We start from the raw sequence: 13819 nt of genomic DNA, 5'->3' as shown, positions 1-13819 counted from the left end.
TAGAGAATGAAAATATAGAGAGGAAGTTGGCTTTTATTTTGTGATTTCCTGTGATAAATTAGTAAGTTTGTTGAAGTAAGTAGGATGTCGTTTGAATCTTAAATCCAACAAATAATTCAAAATAAAAAAAACTTAATTGTGGCCTATGAGATAGCATTAGAGGAATCAACACTTTTGGAAGTTCTTTGCAGCCAGTGTGACTTCCGCATTAAATCCAAGTCCTTCATGTGCTCGCTCAGCACATGCTCACTGAAGACCAGCAGTGTGACACCCACCTGGATTCCTTGAAGAGAGAGGACAACACTTGAGTTCTCACATGGGCAGCTGTTTATTTGATGGGAGAGACACATAGCTCATGTACATTCAGTGATAATCATCTGATCCTCTGTGAATCCATTCTGCTTGCATATAACTACGATCATCTGGAAAGGAGGGACTGAGGCAGAGATGGGTCAGGAGGAATGCTCGGTCTCTCGGTTCCATCACATCAGGCCTTTGTTTCTCTAATTTGAACACAGTACCGTCAACACATATCAAACAATTCCCATGCCATTAATACAACTTTAATTTTTATCCAAGATGAACTCTGTCCAGGAAAGTGTACATGCCTATTAAATGCAAGGCATAAAAAAGGCTGTGGTTGTTCTAATCTATGTAAGACAAAATTAAGTAGAGAGTATTCCTTCACCATCTGTTTTACAGCATTAGCCTTGAGTTGTGGCTTGTTTAACCAAGGGCTTTATCTTTCAATATTTTTTGAAGACTAAATATTCACAGCAACAAATTTTTTTTTCTAAAATATTTCATAGGCATTTCCAAGTAAGTTGTGAGGACTTTTGTATAGCCTCTTTAAAATACAGATATTAGCAGCCAGAGTGGGCTAATCCTCCACCTTGTGGTGCCAGTATCCCATATGGATGCTGGCTGGTGTTCTGGCTGCTCCACTTCTGATCTAGCATTTTGCTGATGCACTGGGAAGGCAGTGAAGAATGGCTTAAGTCCTTGGGATCCTGCACATATGTGGGAGACCTGGAAAAAGCTCCTGGCTTCCAGGTTTATATCAGTTCAGTTCTGGCAGTGTGGACATTTGGGGAATCAATCAGTGGATAGAAAACCTCTATTTCCCCTTCTCTCTCTATATAATCTGTCTTTCCAATAAAAATAAATATATATATATATTTTAAATACAGATACCAGGCAAGATTTATCACCAGCCAAAGGCCTCCGTACGTCACGCTGAAATAAGGTGAAGGGAAGGCAGTGAGAATCTCTCTGATGTCTTGATTTTTCTGGTCTTGATGCCATTCCACTCTCTAAGAATCTGTACTGATGCAGTTGCCATGTGGTTTGGGCCAGATGATTTTCACATTGAGTACATCTCAATGCAGATTAGGCAGAGGATTCTCGTTTTGCTGTATCATCTTCAGTAAAAAGAAAAAAAAAAAAAAGAAGGCTATCAGCCTAAATGATGATGTAATGAGAGAAGACTAATCAGGGAAGTACGATAGGAAAACTTAAAAGCTCCATGTTCAGTGCTTGCAGCAGGACTGGAACCTTTCCTTTTTCCCTCCCCTCCCTTCCCTTCCCCTCCATCCGGCTTCCCTCCCCTCCCTTCTCCTCTCCTCTCCCTTCCCTTTTTATTTTCCATTTCCTTAATATGTATTTCTTTTTTTTATTATTATTTGAAAGCAATAGATAGAAATTTTGCCTACTGGTTCTCCCTAAATGACTGTAATGGCCAGAGCTACGCTGGTCCAAAGCTGTGAGTCAGGTGTTATTTCCAGATTCTCAGCTGGGAATAGGACCCCAAGGACTTGAGGCATAATCCAACACATTCCCAAACCATTAGCAGAGAGAGAGCTGGATAGGGAGTGGAACAGCTGTCACTTCAACCAGTACCCACTTGGAATGCTGGTACCGTAAGTCAGAGGCTTAGTCTGACACACAACCTCTCTGACCCCATGTCCTTATTTTGAAGGTGGATTTGCAATTAGGTGTGTCATTATTGGAACAATCAGAAATCTGTAGACCATAGTGAGTCTATCTCACTCCAGTAAGAATCCTACTATCAAAAAGGCAAGAAAAAAAAATGGTGGTGAGGATGTGAACAAAAGGAAAAATCACTAACATTGTTGGTTGGACAGCATAATTGTGTAGCCATCATAGGGAAAGCACAGAGTTTTCTTTAAAAAATTAAACGTAGACTTACCATGTTCTCAGCTCCCCCACATCTGGGTATTTCTCTGAAACAGATGAAGCCAGCACATTGATGAGAAGTCTCTACTGCGATGTTCCCCCTGGTCATTGCTACACTGTTCATAGAGACTGAGATACACACAAATGGATAAGGAAAACACAACACATACACACAATGGGATATGATGGCAGTCATCGTTCCAGGTGAAATAAGGCAGACACGCAAATACAAATAACACCTGTTATTTCTCAACATGGAAATTTAAAATTCTACAATGGCAATTAGTGGGATGTTTGTGGTTAGGAGTGTGTGGCTTGAGAAGCATCCCTTCTGCGGGCCTAATAAGGTCTGTGAAATCATTTAATGTGATTCTGTCTAGCTCATCCTAGAAAGGACTAAACATTTGGTAAATCTAGAGCAGATTTTTTTAAGTTGATAATTTCATACAATTCACAAATTAACATCATAAAATCCATATGGTCCTTGGGAGCAAAAAAAAAAAAAAAGACCCTTATTCCTATAGGGAGATTGTGACCCAGAGCAGTTAGAATATAGTAACAAGCTCTGGTAAGATAATGTCTCACGTTCTGTGTAAATAGCTGGATGGAAGGAGCTGATAGACTGCAAACCAATGAAAATATAAGAAAATGGAAGGGTTGGTGGACTGGTTTGATTAGTTTATTCTCCCCATGTGTATTGAAGTTCTGCACTGTACTCCATAAAAATGTGTACATATTGCATGTTACTCAAAATCCAAATATGTGTATGTGTGTATATATATGTGTATACATATTTAATATATGCACACACATATGGTTGGCTTTGTGAAACAGTGAGTTAAGGTGCTACTTGTAATGATGGCATTTTATATTTGATTGCTGACTCAAGTTCTTGCTGCTCCACTTTCAGCTTCACGTTAATGCGCCTTCATAGACAATGAAAGGTGGTCCAGTACCTGTGTCCCTGCCATGCACATGGCAGATCAGGACGCCGTTCCCACATGGCAGATCAGGATGCTGTTCCCACGTGGCAGAGCAGGATGCTGTTCCAGCTCTTTGCTTTGTCCTGCCCAGATCCAGCTATTGCACTGTTGTCAACAGATGGGTAGATATTTAAAGTTAAAATACAGTGTAAGTATATAAAGTGTGAATTGCTACATCTGAGATCAGTACTTCATAAACGATGGCCATTGAGCTCTATGACTTCTCATCAGAAAAGGCCATGTTTACAATGAACAAGATGGAAGAGGATCCATGGCCATGGCTCAGCTTATCTTCTCTGTTACGGATTTTGATTATACTTACCATTTGTTTGATACAACCAACATATCAACATTTTTATGTGTTTAAGTTCTATGGATTGTGACTAGACCCACCACAGAATCCCAGTGCCCATAGAACTTTAGGACACTTCACATCTCACACACAGACTCTAAATCCTGCACAGACCTCAGGACCAGGAGAATGGAGCCAAACAATTTTCTGCAGGCATTCCAATGAGCAAGTGTCAACCTGGGAAACAAGGTGGGCAGAGAAAACCTTCAGTAGGAGACAGATCTGAGTTAGCTTGGAAAACATGAAAAGTGGAGAAAGTGGCAAAATATTCCTGGAGATAGGAGCAGCAGACATGAAGAAGAAGCAGAACTCACTTGAGGGGAGTTGTCTGTGCCATCAACTCCTCAGTAAGATTCCCAGATGTGGAAAGAATTACAAGTACATGGTCAATGATGATTTCTGCTGTTCTGAGTTTCAATCTCTTCGTTGTGAGTTAAGAAGATGTGTTGTGGCTGCTAGGTGGAATTCAAGACTGGATTTAGATGTCAGGGGTCTGTTGTGTTCCTGTTGGCAAAAGGCAAGGCAAACTCACTGTTTCCTTGACTCCTGTGTAGGAAAAAGCCGCCTTTGATCTGAAGACAAAATGAGATAAACGAATAAAAAACAAATGAAAATCTCAACCATTTTGCAGAAAATAGCACTGCTCTGAGTACATGAGAATACTACAACATTCTCTTTTCTTTGCAGTGGAAGCCAGGCCTTTCCCAAAAGTAAAACTCGTGGATACTCCATCTCAGGAGCAGTTCAGGCTTAATTGGAAATCATGTCATGACTTTTCTTCTAGAAACTTCCCCTGAGAATCAGCTGCAGGAGCGGCAGTTATCTAGGGGGAGAAGCTTGGAAAAGCCTGGATTCACAGAAAGGGAGATGTCCCTGAGACACCCTATTACCCACAAAGTGCGACTCCTTCATTTTGCTTTTCCCATTAGGCACACCTAGTTTTTTCTCTACTACGTTTTAAAGCTTTAAAGCAAATCACTTTGTTTTTCCAATCTGCAACGATCCAAGTATCATTTGAAATCAAGACCCATTGAGCCAACCCAGGAGAGATGGAGTTGCAGTGCAATGATGGATCTTTACTCCCTTGCTAACCCAGTAGCAGTTCTCACATTGCATCACACGCCCTTGATAGTCACAGGTGACAACGCACATGACAGCCATGAGCTTGCAGCTAATAAATGATACCTTTAAAATAGATCTAGTTATGTGCATTACAAATGCTTTGCCGTTACCGAAATAGACATGGAATCTTATATTTTGTACATGCGTTTTTAAAAACAAATGTTGTGTTCTTTCTGTGTGTGACTCATCAGAAAGTATTATGTTGCACAGTTCTTACACTGACATTGGAATCGGTTCCTGCTAGACTCTTTCATTCTTTTCCTTACTATTTTAAGAAAAAAAGCACTTGTCAATTCAGGGGACACTTAAGAAGATACTATGCTACTTGTGTATGTGTGTGTGTGCGCGCACGCGTGCGTGGCTGCTTTTTGCATTAAAACAATTATTCCCACCTGCCACATATTGAAGCAATCCTGAAGCTTAATAGTCCCAGCAACTCTCCTTTTAACTTAGTCAGGATTCCTCTGCCTTTCTGATGTCTCTCAGGCCTTAGAATTAACACGAAAATAAGAGGGAGGCAATGGCCTCTGAACCTCTAACATCTCTAAGAAAAATTTTAAAATTGTTCAAGATATATTTTGCATATTAAAAAAAAGTCATGTATTTAAGCAGGCAGAACAGTTAGATATCCATGTTCTCAAGAAAACTAGGTATTTTGATTCCTTGGAAGAATTTTTACTGGTCATACTGGAAAAGTCACTTGTATTGTGTTTAAGTTTTATTAGGATATTATTAACATAAAAGTTCTGAAGTTAAGATACACAAACTTAGATATCTTTTTGAGTTGTGAAGTCACTAGTAAAATCCAACTCGTGTATCTGTCCCTTTATATAGCTGTCATTGGTGAGTACACGGGGTAGCAAGATTTCACTTGGCATCCATCCTCTCAGCAAATATCAAATACACGATAATACTGCATTACTAATCCGAAGTCACCTGCTGTACCTTGGGTGTCCAGAATATAAACATCAGGCTTAGTTGAAATTCTGAAGCTTGATTTCAAAGGAAGGAAAAGAATGCTGAGTACCCATTGTCTCATTCTTATTTTCCTCTTTCTTCCAAGGAGGGCAAGTACTGTTTGCAAGAGCTGTGAGTGGATGCTGGGTGGGACCTATGCCTGCTGTTGCTGTGACCAGACTCCTGCTCAGGGCACAGAAGGGCTCTCTGCCCTCGCACTGCTGCCCTCCTTCTGCCCTGCCCTTTGCCCTTCCATTTCCTGTTGTCCTCTTTCAGGTCCAAATGTGACCTCATTGTTCATGCATTCCTTTTTGAAGTTCATTTACTTGCTTTTATTGGTTAGAAAGGCAATGTAACAGAGAGAGAACTGGAGAGGAAAATAAAATCCCTTATAAACTTGGTCACTAGTCAAAAGTACACAACAACCAAAGCTGGGCCAGGCTGAAGCAGGAGGTCAGTATCTCCATCTGAGTATCAAAAACCCAGATAAATGAACCATCATCTATTGCCTTCCTGGGTGTACATCCAGCAGGAACCTCAGGTTGGACTTAATCCTAGGTGCTTTGATATGCGATGCAGTCATGTGAAGCGGGAGCTTAGCCACTGCATCCAACCAGCACCCCTCAGTGTCTTCCTTGCCTCCATGTGTCAGGCCCCTTACACGTGTCTGTGCTTTTCTCAGGGCCTGCCAGGGATCTGACCTGCAGGGCATTACTATGGTTTGCAAAGGGTAGAGTTGTCTCCGTTAATTGCCTACACCCAGCCAAGGAGTCCTGTATGAGGTTGTGTGAATAAGCTGCTCCTGAACCTGCTATTAGGATGTAGCGATGGGTAGGGATACATTTTGCCTCTCGAACTCATTTTTTCTGTCAAAATGTTCCATTTCCTTTGCTTCTTCTTTGACTGCAGATCTTCGTAAGCTGTGACTGCATAGTTGATCACTGGCTTATCCTGGGCTGTCAAAAATCCTGGTCTCTGTACTTTAGGCATTTCTCCAAGTTCCTTCTTCTGCACCGAATTTGGCTTACTTGTCAGACTGAAGAGATTTACTGGCATTTTCAGATTTCTGTCAGTCAGGTGCCCAGGGAGCACCTGAAGTGGAGATGAGGAAAAAGAAACTAGAAATCAGAAATAAGAAGCTGGGAAAGATTCAGATAGTCCACACTGCAAAGGCAAGTGCAAAGCACCATCACCCTTGGTTCTATCCAGTGTGGGCACAGGGGCTACCCAGACTCAGGCCACTGCTCCTCTTTGCTCTGAGAGGAAAGCCCAGGCAGTGAGCAAATACTTGTAGCACGAAGAAAGGCCACGTACAAGCAAGAAATACTTGTGAGATATTTCCTATGTATTTAGCCACAGTACCAAAAAGAAAGTTTTTGTCACTTTAATACAACTGGGAAAAAAAAAAAAACAACACACAGTAGAGTGTTATTTATGGATATGACTGAATGTATTTCACAGGATGAGAAAATGGACCATTCCATATTGACAAGGATTAGAGGGAGGATATTTTTCCACTGAAGCTGGATGGACAGAAGAAGCACAAGCTCTGCCAGGAGCCGTGGAGAGGAAGAAGGAGCGAATGAAGTGAGATTGAATTTTCTCAGATATGTGCTGCTTCTTAGGCTGGACAGTCATCAAGGAGAGACTTTCCATTACGGGAATTAGAGAGAAATATGACTCTCCTGGTAGTTCTCCCTTTGCTAGAATTCATGAGAGAGCCATATCAAATTGAGAGTTTGTCACACTGCAGGTTTGGCTTTGGGAAAGCACCCAGGAATCCCCTACCCTGAAGCCATGTGCATGGGTGCTATCAAGAAGATAAAGTTTCACTGACACCTGAAAGATACATTGTTTTTTCCTGAACTTTTTTTCAAATGTTCTTTAAAACCAGCTGTTAACGACACTGACACATCTAGTGCATCAAGTAACACAGCTGTTCTACAGGTCCGCATTGCCTATAATTTGTCCTGCTAGTTAGATGCGGAAACTAAAGCATGGAAAACTTGGGACCACAGGGCGTGCTCATATAAATATACAGTGTATGGGTCTTTGGCTGTATGACCACTAGGAGCAGAATGTATTAAGTCTTTGCTTTGGCAATAAAAAGAACAAAATGTCCTTTCCATTCTTCCTGTGGTTCTCTCAGACGCTATCAAGTATTAAATGAGATTAATCGATATTGATGTAATAAGTAGCAGGTATGTAATGTGTATTTAATGTGAGTCATGAATAAGAAATATTTTGTTCACTCTAAGTGGTATCTTAATTTTAATGTATTCTTCCAGTGGGGAACCAGTCATTTCCTTCTCTAAGGAAGAGATAGAAGGAGTTCCTGAGATCTCATTTGTGAAGCTAGTTGGTGCATAGGTGGGTGGATATCTTCATCAAGGTTCTCTGGGGAAGGATCAGTCACTGGAAAACCGACAGGAGATATATACTCTTGTGTATTCTTGTATTCCCCAGTTCTGGACTATAGCACCAGCCTTGCCCCAGCCAGTTCAGGCTGGGTAATAAATCACTGAATGGAATCAATCTCTCTCTCTCCCTTACTCTCTCTCACTCTCTCTCTGTCTCTCACTTTCTCCTGGTCTATCTCTCTGCCTCTGCAATGAATAGCAAAAATCTTACATTAAATGAAATTTTTTTTTACCTAAAAATACTAGATTTTACTCCAATGTTCCCTAGATTTTTTTCTGAAGCAGTCTCCTATGAGAGGAGATGTATCGTGGTGATATCAGCCACTCAACTGTAGAGCTAACAAGTCTCCCAGCAGTCTCTGTGCAAAATGAAGATCACAGCCAGCCCAAGGGATAAGTCAGTCACCGTTCAAAGTCTTCAGAGCCAGGAACCCTTATGTTCAAGGACTGGAAAAAGTGGGTATCCCAGATCAAAGACAGAGGAGAAGTTTTCTTTATTTTATTTTCTAAATCCACTTTCAAATAGTTGGATGATGGCTACCCTCATCAGTGAGGACAGATCTTTTTGCCCATTCTACTGATTCCAATTTCAATCTCTTCTAAGATGTCCACATACAACCTTACACTAGCTATCTAGAAAAACCTTAGCCCACTGCAGTTGACATGCAAACCTAACCATCACGGTGCTATGTTCCAGACTGGTAGGTAGATGGGCGTGCTACCTACAGCACTTCTTTTAAGGTGAACCTTCAATGTAAACAGTTAGATCTGGATGTGTCAATGTGCAGAGAGAAAAACACTACAGCTTGTTAGTAGCTTCTGCAGTGAGTCCTCTTTCCAGGCAGGAGAGAACCAAGCTTGCCATTAGAGATTCAACACAGACTCCAAGGGAAGCAGATGCCACCAAGAGTCAGGTGGGATTTCGGTTCAGACGTTAAGATGCTGCTTTGAACGGTTGCATCCCATATCTGAGAGCCTGGTTTTAAGTCCTGATTCTACTTATAATTCCAGCTCCTTGCTAATGCACAACCTGAGAGGCACCAGGGAGGACTCAGGTATCTGGATCCCTGCCATCCACGTAGGAGACCAGATTGTGTTTAAGGCTATTGGCCTGGCCCAGCCTTGTTGCTGTGGGCCTTTGCAGAGTAAACCAATGAGTGGAAGACTTCCTCTCTTACTCTATCTGCCTTTGTCTCTAGGAGTTGCAACTAAAGAAAGATAACATTTTTTGAAGAAAAAAGAGTGAATTTGTTTTCCCTATAAAATTTCAAAATGAAGATGTAATATATTAGTGGTTTGCCCAGATATACCTCTTGCACTTAGCATGTGCCGGCCCTCTCTGTAGTGTGACTGCCTGCAGCTGATAATCACCTTTGCTCATTTTTCATCATTTTCATCAGACACTCAAAGCTGCAGGGCAAGTGGCAGATGCTTCACTCACAGTACTCCAGTTTTTCAGAGCTACAGTGCATGTTGATAGAAGTACCATGTCAAGGGAGGAGACCCTTTCCTGGATGATTGTCTCCTAGTCCCCATGCAGCCATCACTTCTGGGAACTTAATTGAGGATGTCACACAACTGAGATGGGAGGGTGCAGCATTGTGGCATAGCAGGTAAAGTGTCAGCATTCCATATGGATGCTAGTTCAAGTCTTGCATACTCCATTTCTAATCCAATTCCTTGCTAATATGCCTGGGAAGGCAATGAAAAGCTTGGGTCTCTGTAAACAGGTGGGAGACCCAGAAAATGCTTATAGTTCTCAGCTTCAGATAGGTCAGTTTGGTAAGAGTGATTGTTTTTTATGCAAAGAGCAAACACACGCACACACACGTAGCACATAGTTACTGAATGTAGAATTCTGTCTTGATCTTGTGTCTGGGTTGCAGGGACTCAAGTAATTGAACCACCAAGTGCTGCCTCTTGGGGTGTGCATCAACAGAAAGTTGCATTGGAAGCAACGCTAGGACTTAAAGCAAAGGACTCCAATTTGGGATGCACATGGCCCAGGTGATGACTTAGCTTGCTGAGCCAAAGGCCCATCCCTAGCTCCATTCTTGATTATAGTGACTGTGATCAACTCAGCTTGACTAAACTTCATACACACTAAGGTGAGGGCGAGGGCCCAATCACATTTTTCTTACAGCACTTTCTTTACCACACTTGTTAACAGTAAAATATTTCTCTGTGGTTCTGAACTGCAAGTCTTTCTGAAAAGCCTGTCACCAGTTTTACAAGGCAGGACTTTGTTCCAAAGAACCCGTGAGCCATTTCTTTGAATGTAATCTTCAAGGAACATAGCATCACTGCCTGTCATTCTCTAGAGGGCAGGAAACCCACTTTGGTAGATGTCTTCCTTTAACTTGTAAAATTAACTCCTGTGATGAAAAAGCAAGAAAGCTTACCTTTCTTTTTGCTAAAGCCAATTAGTAAACATATGTAGCTCGTATCCTTTTCCCCATCTCAGTTCTTTTTCCTTCTTTTTAAAAGATCTTTATTTATTTTATTTGAAGGAGTTACAGAGAAGAAAGAAACACACAGATAAAGATCTATCTTCTTTTGGTTCATTCCCCAGATGGCCACCATGGGCAGAACTGGGCAGATCCAAAGCCAGGAGCCCCTTCCAAGTCTCCCACATGAGTGCAGTAACCCAAGGACCTGGACCATGCTGCACTGTTTCCTCAGACCATAAGCATGGACTTGGATCAGAAGTAGAACATCTGAGACATGTATTAGTGCCCATAAAGGGTATGATGCAGCAAGTGGAAGATTAGCTCACTGCTAGCTCCTCATTCCTGTTCTTCACATTTTCTGGTTGTTGACTGTTTCAGCAGAATTGAGTTCAGGCTGCAGTCTGATTTCTCTTCTCAGTTATAATAACCTTAACACAGTATTCATTGCTGTTTCTAAATACTTATTTACTTCCTTGAAAGGCAGAGTTACACAGAGAGAAGGAGAAAACACGAATGAGAGCGCTCCCATTTGCTGTTTCGCCCCCTGCGGAAGCTGAAGCAGGTGGAATCAGGAGGTTGAAGCTCCACCTAAGTCTCACACGTGGGAGGGCAGCCAGAGCAAAAACACCAAGAACATCTCCTGCAGCTTTCCTTGGAAGAGCATCAGCGTGCTGGATTGCAAATGGAGCAGCCTGGACTCCGATTGTGATCTCAAACTGTGGCCTGTACCACAAGTGACAATACCCATTCCTTGCTTTTTTAGCTTTGACTATTGAAAAATTGCTTACTGATGGAAAAATTTATAAAAAAGCATGTTTGGTAGTAAAAAAAGAAGCAAGTTTTGATGGAAGAAGGGAGATAAAAAGGAGGCTTGAATACACATTATTTTAAATCTCAGTGTCATGTAGCATTTGAATGTTGTAATATCGTAAGGCTTGGCTTCCAGAATTGTCTAGATTCCTGTGCTCTGTATTTCCCAGACAGTTCAAGCAGCTTTAGGAATTGGAAGTTTCTGAGCATAGTGACCCATTATTTTTAAAAGATGCCTTCTTATTAAAAACTGCAATGTGGTAGCGGATTCTGGGTTATTTTAAATCTTTTAACAAACGCCATATTTCATTGTACCTGTGCTTTGCAGTTGCCTAAGCCAAAGTACAATTTTTAAGGCTGTGGAACAACATCATAAATGAAATTGTCCGGTGAGAGTGAAAGCAAGTTAGCAAGCAACATATGGGATTCGGCCAGGGCTCGGGAGAGCAGTCTAGGATTACCATGTGTACTAATCATGCTTATGTTTATGCTGAGTTTGCAAATCTGAATATTGTATGAACTTTCCTTGATTCCTGCATTCAGAGGCTCAGGGATGTCTAAGGCATTTCTAGGAGTCAACAGGAACACTTGATGGCAATTGAATCTTAAAGGCCTGTGGCTTTCACCTTATTCTTTCACTGAGTTGGCTATTCTGTAGATTCTAGCCCATGGCTTACAAATCCACTGATCCATTAGCTGCTTGTTACCCCACGCATTCTCTATCTTATTTCCCAGATTCTTATTCACTATGCTTGTCTCTCATTCTGTCTAGTCACCCAACAATAAAATTCATGAGTCATCCAATACCTGTATCCAATCACCTTCAAAGTACTGTAGAGTTCATTTAGGTTGGGCCCAGCGCAATAGTGTAGTGGTTTAAGTCCTCGCCTTGAACATGCTGGGATCCCATATGGGCACCGGTTCTAATCCTAGCGGCCCCACTTCCCATCCAGCTCCCTGCCTGTCGCCTGGGAAAGCAGTCAAGGATGGCCTAAAGCTTTGGGATACTGCACCCGTGTGGGAGACTTGGAAGAAGCTTCTGGCTCCTGGCTTCAGATTGGCTCAGCTCCAACCATTGTGGCCACTTGGGGAGCGAATCATCGGACGGAAGATCTTCCCCTCTGTCTCTTTTCCTCTCTGTATATCTGTCTTTCCAATAAAAATAAATAAATCTTTTTTTTAAAAAGGAATTCATTTTGATTGTTTGTAATTTCTTGATCCTCTTACTGCCTCACCATCACTACACTGCGTTCTTTCAAAGAACTTGTCATTTCCTGCCCAGACTACTATGATAATCTTCTATTAGTTCACCCACCTGTACTTTGTATCAAGAATTTTTCTTTTTTTCCCAGCTGGGAGAATCGTCTTTTTCAGATTTAGATGGATCACGTGGAGCAGACATCTTACCTAGTGATTAAACCTGTTAAGACTCCCACATCATACACCAGAGAGCCTGGATGGGATCCCAAACTCAGTGTCCTGCTGTTTGTTCCTTACTAATGAAGACCCAGGGATGGCCACAGGTAGTAGCTGGGGTGATTACGATCCTTCCATCAGTTGAGATACCCTGACCCCTAGCTCGTGCTCCAGCTTAGCTCTAGCCATGATAAACATTTGGGGACTGAACCAACCAACAGCAGCTCTCTGGATGCATCTACTGCTATGAATGCTTCTTAAATTAGAAATTTAAAAGAAAGACTTGTCACTTAGTGAAACCCTGAAGTGCCAAAGAACATCTCAAGTTCCTTACCAGATATATAGGACTCTTTGTACCTTGTTTTCCGTCATACATCTAGGTGTATTCTGATCTGAATCCTAATAATATCGGTAACTATTGGTTAATTCTAATTATGTCATTTGCTGCACACTCCATGCTACTCAGACTAACACATTCCTCAGCAAAACTCCAACATTCTGTTTGAAGGGGTAACAGAAAAGAAAATTGTCCTTTGTACCGGGGTACTAATCATGACCGAACATAGTAAAAATCTTCTTTTTGTTACCAAATGAGATAGTTGAAGTGGACTACTTTACTAGGATATGAAGTTTATTTAACTCAGAGCTAAGTTCAAAGGTAGAATGTCAGCATTTGCTTGGCCCTGGTAAAGCTCTCGTGGTGGATAAGACCATGGAGAAAGCAAGTGTGAGACAGAGAGCAGAGTGGTGAGACAGAAATCCAGAGACTTGGGATTAACCAGGCTCTTTATAACAACTCATTTTTGCAAGAACTAACCAAGGCTTCACTAGAATTACATGGATTATCTCCAAAGAAAACACTTTCAAAGATTCTTCACCTGGTTCACACTGTTGAATGTCCCATTATCTCTTAACCTGGGTATCCTGGAGACCATAGTTTCATCATGCGTCTTTGGGGAAACAACTAAAGCTATAAAGAAAATATACCAGACACCATGTGTTATTCACTTCAGAGGCTCCACTTTTAATGGAGAACAAAATGTATTATTTATCAGAAGAATATAAATATCAGAAGGATAATTCTCAAGCGTGTCTGTGGTGGCCCTGGTAAAA

Source organism: Ochotona curzoniae, unplaced genomic scaffold (assembly GCF_017591425.1).
Source record: "Ochotona curzoniae isolate NIBS_2020 unplaced genomic scaffold, NIBS_Ocur_1.0 contig_4105, whole genome shotgun sequence".
Classification (NCBI taxonomy): Eukaryota; Metazoa; Chordata; class Mammalia; order Lagomorpha; family Ochotonidae; genus Ochotona; species Ochotona curzoniae.
The sequence above is the reverse complement of the archived record's forward strand: the minus strand, read 5'-3'. Positions refer to the sequence as shown.